This window comes from Tympanuchus pallidicinctus, unplaced genomic scaffold, assembly GCF_026119805.1.
Source record: "Tympanuchus pallidicinctus isolate F22 unplaced genomic scaffold, pur_lepc_1.0 scaffold3, whole genome shotgun sequence".
NCBI classification, from domain to species: Eukaryota; Metazoa; Chordata; class Aves; order Galliformes; family Phasianidae; genus Tympanuchus; species Tympanuchus pallidicinctus.
Genome location: NW_026294747.1, coordinates 16,917,777 through 16,934,900, shown reverse-complemented (window position 1 = coordinate 16,934,900; position 17,124 = coordinate 16,917,777). Strand labels below are relative to the sequence as shown.

The window sequence follows — 17,124 nt, the reverse complement described above, 5'->3', positions numbered from 1 at the left end:
TGCAGTTCTCACATTTTCTGAAAGTCAATGAACTATAAAATAATTAGCACAGAATCAGGTCATTTAACTTGAATCAATTTATGACACTGTGTTTTCTCAGTGCTGGCTCCATCACATACGTCAGCACTACGCGGGCAGTCCCATTTGTACCACCTTAAAATTGAATTGATCATACATTAGTTAACAGTTATTCACACATTGCCCTGTGGAATAATTTCACAAAAAGCTGTATAACTGAGGAGATGAAAAGGAGTTGGATTTCACTGCTAGTTTAATACGTGCAGCTGTTTCACCCTGACATCCCTTTGCTAAATGTTCAGGAAACTCCATGCCCTAACACATCATTAAAAGGCAAAAAAGAATTCCTAATTCTCCTGAGCATCTCAAATCCAGATAAGAGTGATAGCCCAAAATATATCATCTGCATTAAGTCCCATGTAGCTACCACTTAAAAAGAAAACTTCCATAAACTACTTCCGAAGGATAGGAATTCTATGAAAACTGGACTAGAGATTTAGTTGAACAATAATATTATAATCTGGGGCTAAGACTAGCAGAGTCTGAATCCAGAAGTTCAGCTGGCAGCAGTAGAGCCACGCTTGCAAATCTTGTACTGTATCATCAAAGTACAGACTTTGCTATCCTTGGAGATTCTGCTTAGCCTTTGCATGCTGCCAAGGGCTAGGTGTGCAACTAAATCACTATCTCTTGGATTAGAAACTATCAGAAAATATGCTCTAAAAAATATGTTAGTGATTTTGAAGTTCTGGTGTTAAAAGAAAAGAAAAAAAAAGAAAACCTCCAAACATTACTTTATTGATTCACAGTGTTTTCAAAATATCAGTCAGGCAGGCTTTTTCAAAGCAGGAGGAAAAGAGCAGCCAGAGGGAGAAACCACGTGGATTTAGAGAAGCCATGTAATCACTGGGCATGCCCTTCAACCTGATGATTTTAACTAGCAGTGCTAACTACTCGACTAATGAAGTTTTTCCAAGGAGGAAGGGCACCTTGTTAGTGTAATGTCTTTGTCCAACAATATACAGGATGTTTAGCAAGTCCCTTTAAAACTGAGAAGGGAGATGAAACGGTGCTTAATGGTGATGAAAGTCTCATCAGCATGAACTGATGTTGCTGTGCAAATACAAATTTTTTTTCCTCTCTCTCCATTTTATCCAGGCAATTCTTAAAACTAAAAAAGAAATAAGACCTCTCCTGGCTTCTAACTTTAGTATTAATAGTGCTGATGCTGCATCATTAGTGGTAAAATACTGGATTCATAATCCTGAAGGCAGTGGTTGTAACATAACATTTCCTTGTTATTCGGAGTATAAGACTGAAACTGACCAAGTAATTCATATAAAGCTTTTAACTTTTACGTGGGAGAGGGGATGAGGAAACTTGCCATGTTAAAGTGCATAAATTCACCTCTGAGTTCCAGACATGGGACGGAAGACCAAACAATTCTTTATGTGCACAGATATATGTTCAAGTGGAAAGGTTGACTGTGTGCTTTAATCTTGACTACAATGGTGACTCAGTCATGACCCAGCTGCATACATGAGTGAATTGCTACTGCTATTCAACCATTAATTTTGGCTAAATCATTTTACAAGAATGAGGGGTCTTGGCTACCCTTTCAGATTTGTTAAGGTTCCACTGTAAGAACTAGGTTACTTCAAATTTTCCCAGAAGATGTTGTCTTCTTTCTTGTACCAGCTAAGTAGTATTTAAGTACCTAGGAGAACTAAAGCATATGATCACTCACTGAAGAAGAATATTTTTATAGAAACTGTTCCTCATGCTCATAAAAATTGCTGACACAGTAAAAATAACTGAAAACAGTCTGTAAGCTCCTTGTAATTAAATATATGTGTCTGAAGGTGTGAAGTCTCTATGGTCAGTGCAAGGGCTAGCTCTGGTATTTGCCAGTGTTGCTTTTTGTCTAATCAAATGTGGTTGATAATGGGATTCCACTGAATTTCATGACATTAGCAGTCAGTGGTACAAAATAATGTGGAAATATGTGTTAGCATACAAATTTCATGTTCTGCTCCTTCTCTCTACAAAACTCGTTTATCCTCATGCTGCTGTAAAATCTTCAGCGTTGTTTCTTCCAGTGCATATTGCTCTAATTTGAAAGAGATTCTTAATAGCAACCTCTGAACCAGTCTGCTCTCATGTATTGGCAGATTTCTTATTGCTCATATGGTTCAAAACATTGCCCCATTGCCAGATTTTTCATAAGACCAGGAATTAACAGAACAGTACCTTTCTCTTTTTTCTCAGTTTGTCATCCATGCAATTTATAGTGATATAAATAAGTTCTCAATGTGAGGGTCAAAGAAACTGTACAGTGAGAATGAATAAGGAGATTTGTACAGCAATCTAGGGGGTGTGGCTGGTTAATGTCTACTTGTTTTAGTATTAACTTCTTTAGTTGTTTTATATTTAGATTTCATAATAATGTTTAGAATTATCATACTGATAAGTGAGAAATATATTTCTCAAGATGTTGTTGGAGAGGCAATAACTTAATTTCTCAAACTTGCAGACCTCTAGTCAATCAAAATGCATTTTCAAGAGAGCCAAAATCTCCAGTCTACTTTGATAGTTTTATTACATGATTTTCATGCTGGTGGTCACACTTGAATTCTTGCCCTACACTACATAAAAAGTTGCTTCTCTAGGTATGATGCTGCAGCTTCAACCATTCCTCTAAAAAGTTCATTCTAAATATCATTCTGCTAAAAAGTCTTATTTTGATACCTGCTAGAGGGATAGATGGACTTAAGCTTAAAAGAGTTTAAAGTAAACAAGCAAAGTAATACATGCTTAACAGCATTTGCTGGTTTTGGTCCAAGCACTTCAGCTGCTCTGCAGCAGTATTACGTTGTTAAACTGCTAGAGTTTGAGTGAAACTATAGGGCATCTCATGTGACTCTGCTCACTTTGCTCTGATTCAAACTATTTATTATGAATTTCAAATTATGCTGTGAGATGTTTTGGACACTACATGGAACCTATAAGTTTTGCAGCATTATGCTCTCTCAACATGGTGATTTACTGCAATTTTTTAAGTTTATTTTGAACCTTATTGTTAGGAAATATAAATGCAAAAGAAATTTTGATATTATTTTTTTCAGAGCTATTAGCACAGCTCCCCAGCACTGAAGACTGGAGCAATAGAAACAGACCTCCTGAAAATATTTTACCACATTATTTTGAGGCTACAGATAAATTAGATGATCACAAAATGAAGAAATGATACCCATATGCTTGCAATTTAATTTTAGGTGCTCTGTACCGGTATATGTAAGTGCCTGTTACCTTTGTAATGGAATGTATAGCTGAGAATCAGTTCCCTCCAGCTTCCTGCAGCACTCTCCTGCAGCCTTTGTAGCACTGTCCTCTTGTAGGCTTCGTGGACTGGCAGAGATCTAAGAAAATGCCTGAAAGAGGAGAGGAATGCTGTCAGAACTTTTCAGGATAGATCTGAGTTGTAAAGGGGCACTGTAGCAAAATATGAATCAAAGGAAGTCAATAGGTGAGAAGAGATGCTTCTGAAAGCAATACAGAACTCAACTGTTCTGTATTTTGGCTTCCTCTTCCAAGAAGCAAGTAGGCCTGAGATAGAGCCCAGCTCTTGTCCTTGTGTAAATCATGAGGAAAAAATGCTAAGAGCATGACTTGTGTAAGCAAGCTCAGAATCATCACTGGCTTCCCAGAGCAAACCCTGGTGCTATAGATCAGGTTTACAGGCTGTCATAGGAGTCTTTCCTGAGAGCATAAGTTGGTCAGTTTCTGAGCCAACACCGAAGGGTATAAGGTTATAACAGTTAACATACACTTGAATGGCAGAGCACCATGGGTCATTGGTAAAATGGAAGGCTTAGCAATGGATCAAATTGTATCTGCCAAGTATATTTATCTTTCTGCTTGCTAAGTGTTAAAGAGTCCTGGTGACACTGATAAGGGAACTGTTACTTATATTTGCAAAGCCTAAATACATCGGGTCACGACCCTGATTGGATAAGTGGTAGCTAACTCTTATGGCTTCCTAACAATAGAGAAAAATTACAGCACTGGTAATTGGGCACCAGCTATGGAGGAAAATGTGAATGGCAATAAGTACAAAGGCAGATTATGACTTTCTGACTCCTTGGCATGCTTTAGGGAGTATATGGACCATGCCACTTTAGTCTGATCTTCACAAAGGAATTGTCTTTGAACAAGCCGAGACTGACAGCTTTTTTCTGACTCTGTGTGAGGTTTAAGTCTGGGACCTGGCACTCATGTCACTGGTGCATGACAAAAAGTAGAGAAGTAACACTTTAGAAACACAGTAGGCCTTCTGCTGCTTCTTTTGTTGCCTGGACAGTCCAGTGTTCTTTCGTATCACAAAAATACAATAAAGGTGCTAGCCATCGATTTGGTCAAGGATGAAACTGGCATAACAGACCTGCAATGGTGCAGAACTAATCTGCAGCCAGTCCTTTCCTGTGTGATAAGCCCACACCCAAGTAACCTAATCTGCAATGGGAAATCACACACACAAAAAGTGCCCAGCATTTAGTGATGGCCTGAATTTTTTCACAGTCATTTGAAGGTTTCCATTGGGGTCCTCTAGTCATTTGATGTGGCAATTAGCAAGAGGACTTTTGTACTCCAAGGAGATGAAACGGCCCTCTCCAATAATTATTTTATGCCTTGAACAGAAAAAAAAAAAAAAAGAAAAAAAGCCCAAGGAATAGATAACATTGTTACATCAAACAGCAAATGGGTTGTGCTTCTAGCTACTTATTTTCTTTTATTAAAGCAAAGTGCCACTTTTCCCATGAGAAAAATCCTTGAAATTATAAACCTAAATTTCCCCATATTGTCTCTAGACTATCTACATTTTTATCTAGGTTTCCAGTGCAGTCTGTTTGCTTTGATCCTGCAGCATTTTATAATTCTTATTTGCTTTTAAAACTCTTCATGAAATATTAGCAAAGTGTAGGGGGAAAGTATTAGCACCATACGTAAAATCTTGTTTTCTTCCCATCAGAAACAAACACACCGAAAGATAAAGAGACAGATTTCTTAATTCGTATGCTTAAGAACTCACATACATCAATCAATAATTTTATGCAAGATAGAAGAGTTTGATTTCTTCACAGTCAGTATAATCTGCTCAGGAAAAGCTGCATACGAAATGCTGTTGCTGACTTCATTCACATCATGAGTTCCCAGTTACAAGAAGACTGTTTGTAGGTGAGGGAATTAAGGCTTGGAGATAGCTCCCTAGGAAGAACAGCATAAGCTGATGTCAGAACCTATTGGTTCTTTTGCACTATTTTGATAATTAAGTGAAGCCCATCAGACTTCTGGTTAGAGAAATTTACTTATTTCTTTGTTCAAATCCTGCCTTTCTTTGTAGTTGAGCAAAGATATAGTGTTGTAGACAAAAGCAAAAACATTTTACAAAGAATTAATAAAAACGCATCTAAGCAAGTTTAAATTTTTAACAGCTAACTTCTATTCTATTCTTTAGTTTATTGAGGCACCCATACATGAAACCAAAGATTCTTTCACCAGCAGTGCAATTTCTTTTGCAGGACATTAGATACGTTTTGATTTGTCTGGGATTAAATCAGAATGGTTCTATTTCCTTCTGGACTTATTTTTCAGTCATTTTAACTGATGAAATTACATGATTCTTTTACACTGAAACATTCCTTAGCAAATGTGTTGTCTTCTGCATCCAATTTGCTCTCTAAAGAAAGGGGTTAGGTCTAGTTGGGCAGACATATGCTGTTGCTACACATATTTAACTTTTCACCCACACTATAAAAAATCCGTAACTCATCCAGCATGCTGTTATCAGCATTTAGTCCTAATGAAAGAAAGCATTTTTTAAAGGAAGAATGAGTGGGCCTAATTATGTTCTCACTTAAGCTGAGTGCAAAGGAGATCAGAATCAGATTCATTTTTATTTTTTTTTCCTTTCTTTTCTTCTTCCAGAAAGACAGAAGGAATAAGCTTATCAGCTTCACTGGTAGTTGGCCTTCCAGTTGGCATTTTCATTATACAAAATGGACATATTTTTCCACTCCCAAGAAATTACGTAAACATATCATGTCATAGCTCCACTCCTTTGACTGAGTCACAAAATGTTTTCTTTCATTGATGATGAGCTTTTCTACAGGGAAGGTAATGGACTATCTGTGTTGTCTGGAGCTGGATGAATACATTGCACATCATTATTTTTTCACCAAGTTCCATCTTGCTTTTGTGGATCAGTTTTATTGCCTGTATGGTTTGATGGGCAGCTGGTAAATTGATCACAAGCCATAACTTGTTAATAGTTGAGAGCCATAATTTAAGCTGAGTTTTTAGAACCTTTCTGTATACCACCTAGACAGCTTATGATCATCATTTTTGTGCAAGAACTGACATTCATTGATTCAAATATCACAGCTTGAGGCGATTTTCATTATTTACTTAAAAATCGTAAATATTTCTACCTGTGAACACTCAGAGCAATCCAAAGGAACTGGAACAGAGTTGATTTACTTTTGTGTCAATGTTCAAATAAATATTTACAGAAATGTACTGCTCACATGCTCAGTTTTTTCACAGTAAAGAGTAATTCAGATGATATGTACCTCAGTCCAGGCAAGCAACAACAAACCCAGCAAAGCACATGGAGATCATACAGTGTCTAAACATGCAGGAACAGCTGGCATTGTCTTACACGCCTGACAGACATTAGGAGAATCACATTACCTATCAAGTATTAACCTGGGGAACCAATGGAGTACTTCAAATGCTTTTGCACAGAAAAAGCACAGGAGAAAAGAGATTTCGGAACAGCAGAACAAAAATGATAGGTTGTGTCCTTGGGTCCAAAAGGAAATCATGGATAAAGATGGGTAAAGCAATGTGAGTTTGGAGATGGCTGACAAATGAGAAGAGGAGGTAAGCATATTTTGCATACAGCTGTCTGCCTGTTAGCTGTACATGGGGCAGGTTGATATGGGTCCAATTCTCCATCCAAAGCCCTGGTCAGTGCCCTTCTCTTCTTTGTTCCACTCCACATACCTTATTCTGCTACATACTTGCATCCCAGACATATGCTGACTTGTGTCCATATGCCATAGATATATTCTATTAACTCTGATTGAAGAATATCTTGATTTCCTTTCTTTTGCATTTTACCCCCTGGGAATAACTGCTTATATAATAATTATTACTGAACTATGATAGAAAGAAACCATCAAAGTAGCTTTCTTGTCAGGAAGAGCTCCAGAGAAGATGTAAGTGATCCTAGCAGAAATCACAGATGGACACAGACTTCATCTCAGTGTGGAGACAAGGTCAGGGCTAAGAACAATTTGCAAAAATGGACAACAGGCTAAACGACAGGAAGGTTAAATCTTCACAGCTTCACTCTCACCAGTAAAACCCAAAGAGAAGCTATGATTTGAACCGACTACCCAAGTGTGGTTTAGCATCACTTGTATATTAGACCTTCCCTACACCACATCCAACTCCCTACATGGGAGTCAGGTGCGGCTATCTGCCAGGAGTTTGCTTGTATCGGAGAGACAAGCATACAGTTAGTGAAGGAATATATTTCTTCCTTTCATGCAGTGGCTTCACTCCGCAAGTCAGTGTAAAGAGTATCAGATGTGAAGGCACTATGGACCCATCTGCCTTTTGACAATTCCAGATGCTCTTAGGCATGCTGATCCCTAGAATAAATGGGGGGGAAAAAAACAGTGCTCTGATCTTCACAAATTTTTCATCTTTGTACTGCCAATTTCTGATTACAACACACAAAATATGTGGTCTGTATGAAAGATGAACAATCTTTAAAGCATCCATCATTTCCTACTACTGTGAATACAAATGCTACTGAATGCACGAGTAAGAGGCCTTCTTTGGGGGGAGAAGAGTCCCTTCCATTTGTCAAAAAAATTCCCAAGCACCTTGCAATAGTTGACCTGCTTTCATGGGGAAGAGATGCAAAGTCCAAACTGTATTGCTGAAAACAGATGGAGTACTGCACTTAAGTACAATCACAGGAGTGTCTAGAAAGATAAGGATGTAGCACAAGCAGAGGACTGAAGGTCGAAGGAACAGATTTTCCCAAATAAGCTTGTATTAGGAGTAAATGAACATAAATAATAACAACATATAAATATGAAATACATTGGAAATCAACTTTGGGTCTCAAGAGGATCTGGAGAAACCCACTATGTCAGCTGTGCCCACGCTTACAGCCCATTACCCATCTATCCTGCTGGAAAGCTTGATAACAGCTCATGGCATTGTACTAGTTAGAATGCTTTGGAATAGTGGAGCAGCCACGATCACACGGCATATGGCAGTTATCTGAATATTTATGCAGACATCTCTGTGGTTTTGGTCTGTCTTAAGCTAGGCTGTTGCTGCAACAACAAATAAAATATAGTACAAATAACTTTGACGCATTCATGCAAAAACAACTACGATTAATCTCCATCTGCCAATATAGAAGAAGTGAAAATGTTAACTCACCATGATCCTAAGATGACTTTTGCTGAAATGGAGGTGTGTTCCTTAGAGCAGAATGAAGCCACTGATTCAGAAAGACACTTCAGAGTGTATCTTGTTGGCAGCTTGCTTTCCTGTCTCATTGACTTCAATACGTTTCAGACTGTAGCTAAAGTATTTAACTGAGATATATATCTTTAAAATTCTTTTTTAAGGCCTTAGTTACGTGGGAATGTTGCAGTGGTTTGACCTAGGATATGAATTTAATTGATTTAGATAAATCAGTGCAAACTCTTGTGGGAATATATTCATTTTAGAGTAAAAAGAAAAGCTATTAGTTTGTCTTAAATTAGCTTAGTTTTAAATTAAATTAAATTAATCTACTTACCTAATTATTTAGCCAAGCCTTAAAACCAAGATTTAAAATCTGACTGAAGTTAAACCAATGCACTTTCCCTGTAGACATCAGACTTTTGACCCTGTTGCTTGAATTATGTAGTCTTCATTCTTGATTAAAATGATTCTGTAGTCATCACACAGAGTGGGTGTGGAGAGACGCCGGCAGCAGTACATGTGTTCCCTAGAGTCCTTTAACAATAAAAGCCAGATTCCTTTGGTTTGACCTATGAAATAGATGTCTTCTTGTGTACTTCTAAAAGCATGTTTGCAGTCTGCTCTGGGGATATACATGTACATATGTTCTTTTAACTACCAGAGATGCTCTAAAAAACATCAGAGTTTAGGAAATGACAGAGTGAGTGGGTGGCAAGAAAGGATCACATAATCCTCCAAGAGAGTCTTTCGGGTAGAGACTAATTTCAGGATGTGAATAGCAGCTGTGAGTTATCACTGCTTATAGCGCATCAGAATTCTTACAAATCTTCAGACTGGGACAACATGACTGAGAATTTGTAGGGGCTTTAATGCAGGCTCAGAATAGCACCCTCTCTAATGCCTCCCTGCCCTCATCCTCCCCAGCTCGGTGTCTTTAAGGAAAGCAATGGTCAAAGGAGTCTCATGCTTCACCTCATAGCATTTTACATCACAATTTTTACAGCAGTAAAGCCAGTCTGGAAATGTTTCTTTCAAATGCCACTTGGAAATGTCTCTCCCATTGATCAAGGCAAAAGGATCCAGATTTTGTTGCTAAGGGACCCAGTCTTTTCCAGGGTACTGATACTTTTCAGTACAGAAACACACATGGTATACATATATAGCCAAAGAAGATCCCAGTATTTAAATTTGCGAAAGAAAGAAAACCACAGTCAGCCTTCCTGAGTCTAAATGGTCTACAGGCTTCTATTGCTAACACTCACCACTATCCAAGCAAGCTGCCTGTGGGGGAGCATGAGAGGAGGACAGCTGGAGATGGCAGTAGCATCACTGAGTTTCACAGTCTGCTTTTGCTGCTCTGGTTTGGCACCTGTGAAAAGACAAAAATCCTAAATCCCAAGGCAGGCCTGTCTCAGCAGCACTTATCACAGCAGATGTCCAGGAGGCTTAATAAATATATGAAGGGCTACTCCATATGCTGAGGTACATACTATGGACATTCTCGTGATGTTCACACAGGTTCTGATGTTCCCTTGCCTTCGAAAATGACTCTTGCTACCTCACCTGCAGTCCCACTTATTAATCTTTTAAATGCCCAGGTAACAAACTGAACGAATATGAACTGAGACCCAAATACAATGGAGCTTCAAACCAAAAGATTAAGGGGAAATTGTATTTTCTCTGGTTCAAGTCTCTAATGCCAATTGGATTAATTGGGAGATTAATCCAAGATGCTACACACTGATATGACTCAATTATACATGGTATAATAGGATGCCATTCAGTTCCTTGGCAATTTTGTTCCCTCCCCATGGGGCAGTCTTGTCTGTTTAGATCATAAGCTCTTAGGGACTTGAGCTTGCTACTGCTAGCGTCTAGCACAATAGTAGTCCTTTCACAGCTGGTCCCTTGGCAATCCAACAAGATTACATTTACTATCAGTATTGTTCAGTGGGAATTCTTTCATTAACTTTAACTGGAATTAGAGAAGGCTCATAAATGCTTTGAAATATATTACTCATAATGCTGAAGTAGAGATGTGCTTCAGTATATTTTTTCATGGAATGTCAAAGGTCAGAAGCAGGTTCAATCCTAGACATTGTTCCAGTCTCCAACTTTTGACATTCTGCAAAGCAATCTTTTGGACTGGTTTTTTCAGGCTTTCACAACGATCTGGCAGAAGATGCATGTGACATTAGGCTGATGCCACCTTTTCTCTTCAGAAAACTCAATATTTTTATCCAGGTGTTTTTTAAGACAAATTGTGACAAATTTTATCTGCTCATATTACTTTTTAATACCAAAACTGAGAAATGTTAAATTTAAACACTGTTCAAATGATTGCAAAAGCAGTTTAGACACATATTTCAATTAAACACTGAGTGAAGTCTTGTGAAATCGAGTTCACAGTTAAGCTGAGAGCAATCAATGCAGCAGGCATAAAATGTTTACTGTTACTCTTCTTGCAATATTATTTGCTTAAGGAGAGAAAAGGATGGTCCGTACTGTTTTCAGAGTAATAAGTGTGAGAAAAAATACAAGAGAAAAAAAAAATCTTTACCATTATCACTTGAATATTGGGAAAACAAAGCTTGCAGTACTTCAGGCCGGGCAAAGAGCAGCCTGTCTGCCAGCAATCTCTTGGGGAAATAATCTGGAGGGAATGTCAGTTCACTGCTACATGATCTCTGGCTGAAGGAGTGTACTGGGCTCCAATTCAGATGCTAAGAAACTTAGGAAGCAGAGAACAAAAGGACCAGTTTATCTTCAAAAGCCAGTATACTGATAACCCAGCTCTTCAGATTAATAGCAGATTGCTCCGTAAACAGGACTATTCCACTAAAAAGATAGTGAGTATAAAATGCTACTCAATATGTGTAAATAGACCAGAATATAATCTAAATCTAAATAAATTAATTCTGAATTATCACTATTGGATCAAAACCAATTTTCAGACATTTTGCCTGTAGATAACTTGTAAAACCTTCTTTTGATATTCTTTAGGAGATGAAAGGCAAAGATAATATTAAACCATTTCTTAGTGTATCTAAAGATGAAAGAAAACTCCCAAAGAGTGTTCGCCAAATAGGTACTCACCATGAGCTAGGAAATTGGTGGTTCAAATGTCATGGGGAAATAGTATGTCAGTGCAAATTCTTTAGTGATCAATAAAGTATTCTGCATTCAAAACCTTCACAAAAAGGTTTCTGAGAACCTCCTCAGACTCCCCTAGGGACAATCCTTTGACATATTCATTGACACCTACTGGGGTAGTTGTCTTTCTAGTTTTGCTATAAGACAGCAATTTGCCACCTCATTATCAGTGTGATTGATGAGAACACCATCTGAAAATCTGTCACGTGATGATTGTTGGTTTGACTCCTCTAGATTGATCTCCTTAAAGACATACACTGATGTGCATGACAAAATGTTTTCTGGGGAAAGATGTCAATGACAGGTTTTTTGAAAGAAACTGCAGTTTCTGCAAAAGCAATTGACTCTTCCCTCCCTCCTCCCCACCCCTCCAACTCACCCTTTTTTCTCTCTCTTTGATATTTGTGTTTAAGAAGTAGAACATTAGACAGCTTTTGCTTTTAATGGCATTCCAAAGTTGGCTTCTCCACTGACAAATGCTGTGACTTTGACACTAAAGTGTGTTAAGCACTTGCAGATCTCTGAATGAAAAGTTCTTGGTAAATTAGAAATGTGATCAGTGCACAAAATACCACCTCTTACTAAGAGCCCACTGAACACTATGTCAGTACAGTACTCTTGAAACTTGCATAATTTCTCCCTCTCTAGCTACTTGTTGCATTTCCTTCCTCTTTCTCTTTTGTTTTTTTTTACAGCTCTTCTTTGTATAAAAGCTAAGCATCCCATATTTTGAATTGTTCCCTTTTTCCTTCCCGTTGTTAGCCTCACTTGGCAGGTGCTTCAGTTCTGTTATGGGAAGGTGAGTTTGCAGCATGGTGGGAAGTCAAGAAAGATTTCCTCCTCACTAGCCTAGCAGGAGCACACAGAAAATCCCTCATTGCTGTGTCTCCATGGCTGAAGATCAGTGAAAATGTGGTTGGACACAATTCAGTGCTGAGTGCAGCAGAGCCATCCTCATCTACAACATGCAGCCGTGAGCTCTGTGGATCCATGATGCATCCTGGCATGTGATACAGCTTTGAAATCAAAGCTCCAAAACAAGAGATTGCCTCTGTCTTGCCCATCTCTACTCCTGTTCACCAGGATTAGACTGCCACATCTTTCCTTGTTGGTGCTTCCTACTTTTTAAACTTATCCATCTCTACGTAGCCCTGATTTAAGAAAGTGTTTCTAGTGATAACATGAAGATATGAATCAACAGGCCGTCATTGTGCTTCAGGAATGAGCTAAATGTCATACTGAAAATCAAACACAACTTGCAACCAAAGTCTTTTGATGTCAAGGCTAGTTGTCGGTCAACACTCTCACTGGCTTCTGTTACAGGCAGGATGGCTACCCACAATTTGGAGACACCTGAGAAGTACGTCCCTGTACTCTCTAGTTGCTACCTTGAAGGTAAAGAGGATGGAAGAGGGCCCACACCATACTCTGCTCTCCAAACAGGTAATGCAGTTATAGCAATTGAGGTTTAGATCCTTCTTGGAGCCAAGGGTGATCCCATGCACCTTGCTGGCACCTTGCTTGCTTGTTCATTAGCTCCCTAGTTGGTCTCATTATCAGTAGGCTGAGGCATTAGACACAGGAAGAACTTGCTTTCCAAATCTAGATTTGCAAGTTTTTGGGTTTTTTTTCCCAAAGAGTATGAATTCCATCAACAAACACTACTTCATTTTTCTCAGTTTCTATATATTTATGTCCAAATAAGACTTGAGTCTTACTCTTTTCTCTCCATCCATCAGATTTTCTTTATTTTCTCCTATTTCATTCTGTTACCTTTCCAATAGGAAATATAGAAATATAGAAAATAGATCAACATGTTATCATAAAATCATGTAATTGTAGAATAATTAAGATTGGAAAAGACCACTAAGATCATCCATTCCAACAGTCAACAAATCAACACCATGTCCACTGAACCATGTCCCTAAGACATATAATTGTCAGCTGAGAATTGGGAGTAAATACAGATTGAATGCAGATGTTAGACTAAAGGCTAACTCCTATGACCCAGAACAACACCATAAAATGCAAAATCTAGTAGATACATTTCTTTCTGAATTCTACAGAATAATCCATTAGGCTGGAATTGTCACTCAGTACAAGAATACCATACCCTTACATCACTGCCTGTTTAGTAGTATACATTTTATATTGGCTACAGTTTGGGAAAGAAATCTCAATCTGTAAAATATTCAGGGACCTGATACCTAATGAACAATAGATAAATTCTAATCCACTTCACTGAAATGACTGTTACACAAACACATCCGACTGCTTTTATAAAGATTTGAAGATAAAGATTGTACTAAAGCTCTTTAAAATACATTTTCACTAATAAAAGTTTATTCAAACATATCAAAGAAGGTCTATGAGAGTTTTGCTCTTCAGCATAATTCTAAAAACTCTCTAGTATTCTTCGAAAAAAGCACTAGTTCTCTCATCTTCTGCCTCTGTATTTTTAAATAAGCTTCTTCAGGACAGAAATACTGCAAGATTCACTGTATTCCCAAAAACATAATTCTCCTATATGGAATGAAACAATTCCGTGTAATACATCTCAACACTGCCTGATAGTGCAGGCCTGGGAGACGGGACTGTTCTACCCCACTAACTGTGCAGTGGGGATTTGGAATGTCATTATAAGTGTGAGAGATGACATCTTAGATGTCATAGATAGGTTGAGAAGTAGGAAAAGACCCTGAGCTGATGCATGCTGTTGCAATCGCACTGATTTGCAGTAGCTAAGACTGTTAGCCCATTGTAGTGGCGCAGTCCTGTGCCCTGTGCTAAGGCTGACTGTGGGTAAACAAAGTGCTCGGTGCCAGTGCCCAGGTGCTGTTCTCTTAGGAGGCTGCACGAGAGGCAGGGCCCATCCTCACTGCAGTACACGGGACTGGGGGCAGCTGCCAGGGCAAGGAGGGAGTGAGAAAAGAGAGGTCGGGGAGGGGGGACCCTTGCACAATGTGGAGTGACTTCAGGCAATTAAAAGGAAAACGAATGAAATTTCTGGCTGAATGCCATAGTACTCTTTTTTTCCCCCCTTCTTCGCTGCCATTAGTCCATGAAAATGGGAAGGTATGTGAGGAATTCCCCACTTTATATTCCAGCTCCCATCTATTGTATTTTAGCTATGCCAGAGCAACACTGTTATTCTCTCAGGCAGCCTGGGAAGAGTCAGGCATCTTGTCCAACAAGACTGATGACAGGGCTGAGGCTGACTGAGCTGTGGCAGAGCTTAGCAATGCAAGCTGAAAGAATCTGCTGATCGGATAGGGAAACAAGAGCGCTGACTTCTGCAGCAAACCACCTTTGCGGGAGGTATCTTTTGTTGCCACTGTTTGATCTATAGGGAAATAAATAGCTTTTGCTTAATCATTCTGTTTGCAGCAGTGGGAGGTCAGTGATAGCAAATCGATATAATTTCATGTTAGAAAGCAGTAAGGGTTATCCTGCTTTGGAGTCTCATAAAACCTGTTCTCCATTTTTTGTTGTACATCCAAACTTTCTCCATATTGAAGCTAATGGCAAAATTCCTACAAATTCCTACAAATTCCTGAAATTCAGTTATAGAGAAACTCCTAATCATCTCCAAGGCAGTGTACATTAGATAACTGAGCCTTTTCAGAATCATGAATGTTGGGAAAGACCTCTAAGATCATCTAGCTCAGCTATCACTCCGTTACCATCATCCCCACTAAACCACATCCCTCGGTGCCACATCTGAATAGTGTCTTGCAGCACTCTCGTGAAGTATATTAGCATTACTGACAAGTAAATGCCAAAAATCACAGCTCCACCAAGTTGGGGAAAAAAATTGAGAATCCTAATTAAAATATCTTTGCAGATGTCCATCCGCCCTGTGTGGTAGTGCCCTGCACAGGGTAGAGGCACAGTCCTGCTGCTGTGATGGTCTCACACAGATACCAGCATCAGCTGCCTTCATCCCTGCAGCACAGCACTCTTGCGCTTGGCAGGGCTGCAGCTCCCATGCCCACCACTACAGCTCAGCTAGCTGCTCTGATCCTGGCTCCAGCAACGGGCCATAAAGAGTCCAAAACACCTTAATGTAAAAAGACAGGATTTTAAGCATGTCCAACTACTTATCAAATGCAAATTGTGTTTTTATGGATGTAGTACTTATTCACTTCTCTTAAGTGTTTCACAGTTTCAAAATTTCAAAAACAATAGAAACCATATTCCTTACTGACAAGCAGTGGATTCATTTTGTTTTGAAAACATATCCATAAAATTCTATAGAATAAATTATTTACCTTCAGTATTTTGAATTGGTTTCAGGGGTTTTTAACACATGGAGTGTTGTAGTAATATGAATATTGATAAAAAGCCATTCTTTAAGAAAAATACTGAATATCTGTGACTTCTTCATATTAAGAGGAAACATAAAACACTCTTGATTTCAAACTTACTTCAGTAGATTTGTTTTTGAATAAGCACCCAAATCTCAAAAATCTGATTCTGTCTTCAGGAAATGAGGCCTGGTGAAAACAACCTAGAAACTTGACAAATATTTTTGAATCTTATGATTCAAATTAATGCAGCGATTGGCATCATTGCAGACTGGCTTTTTGGCTTTTTTTTCCCCTCTTTTTAATTAGCATTTTTGCTCATCACTGTAGTTAATATCTCAGGAAAAACACACTGACTGAAGTATAAATTTCAACCACACAAATAGCGTGCCTAAAATTACACTGTCTGAAATTGAAAATATGATGTCCAAAATTATCTTTCCCCATTTATTCTAAAAAATTCAGAGTATGATTTCTTTTTGCTTTGTCTATAGAAACTTCAGATTGTGAATTTTTGTTTTCCCCATCAATTCTTCTAGAATTCTTATTTCTACAGTTTTCTGACCAGCTCTACTAAAATAACATCAGCTCTCTCCCTCTTAGTATGTTCAAATATAAATGCGTATAAATCCTATTCATAATTTTATAGTGGTTCTATTAAAACCAAAAGACTTTTCTATCCAAAAGTACAAAGAAGACACACATATCCTGTATTCCAGGGGATTTCTTAGCTATCATATGAATACCTTCACATAGGTTCTCATGCAGTTTGGCATAATGATATAGGGCTTCTTGAACAGGTCCATGATTTAATGATTAACAGCTGCAGCGGAAGGGATTTCTGGCCTAGTTTTGGTGGCATGCATTCAGGGAGACACTCCAAACTTGTTTTATATCACATTACATAGCAACAGAATACAAAAAATCCATGTACTTCTCTTTCTGAATGTGGACAGTTGAGAGGCAATAAGAATTAGAATCAATAACAAGGAAATAACTACTAACAAGGAATGACAACACTGTATACAGTGATGATGTTCTTAAATCATGCAACAAACTGTATTCAAGGTGCATAAATGATTTACCTCCT

At 38.4% G+C, this 17,124-nt stretch overlaps 1 long non-coding RNA gene across 1 annotated transcript in view; it reads right to left on the bottom strand.

The window, feature by feature from the left end:
* The window catches only part of LOC128086515 (uncharacterized), a 65,330-nt gene that overhangs the window by 19,400 nt on the left and 28,806 nt on the right, over positions 1-17,124 (bottom strand). Inside the window, exons 3-10 of the long non-coding RNA XR_008209389.1 lie at positions 11,135-11,305; positions 9,837-9,943; positions 8,909-9,108; positions 8,545-8,770; positions 8,276-8,435; positions 6,648-6,740; positions 5,112-5,283; positions 3,328-3,449 (exon numbers count right to left, since the gene is read on the bottom strand). This is a non-coding gene — a long non-coding RNA (uncharacterized LOC128086515). The remainder of the gene's footprint in view (positions 1-3,327; positions 3,450-5,111; positions 5,284-6,647; positions 6,741-8,275; positions 8,436-8,544; positions 8,771-8,908; positions 9,109-9,836; positions 9,944-11,134; positions 11,306-17,124) is intronic.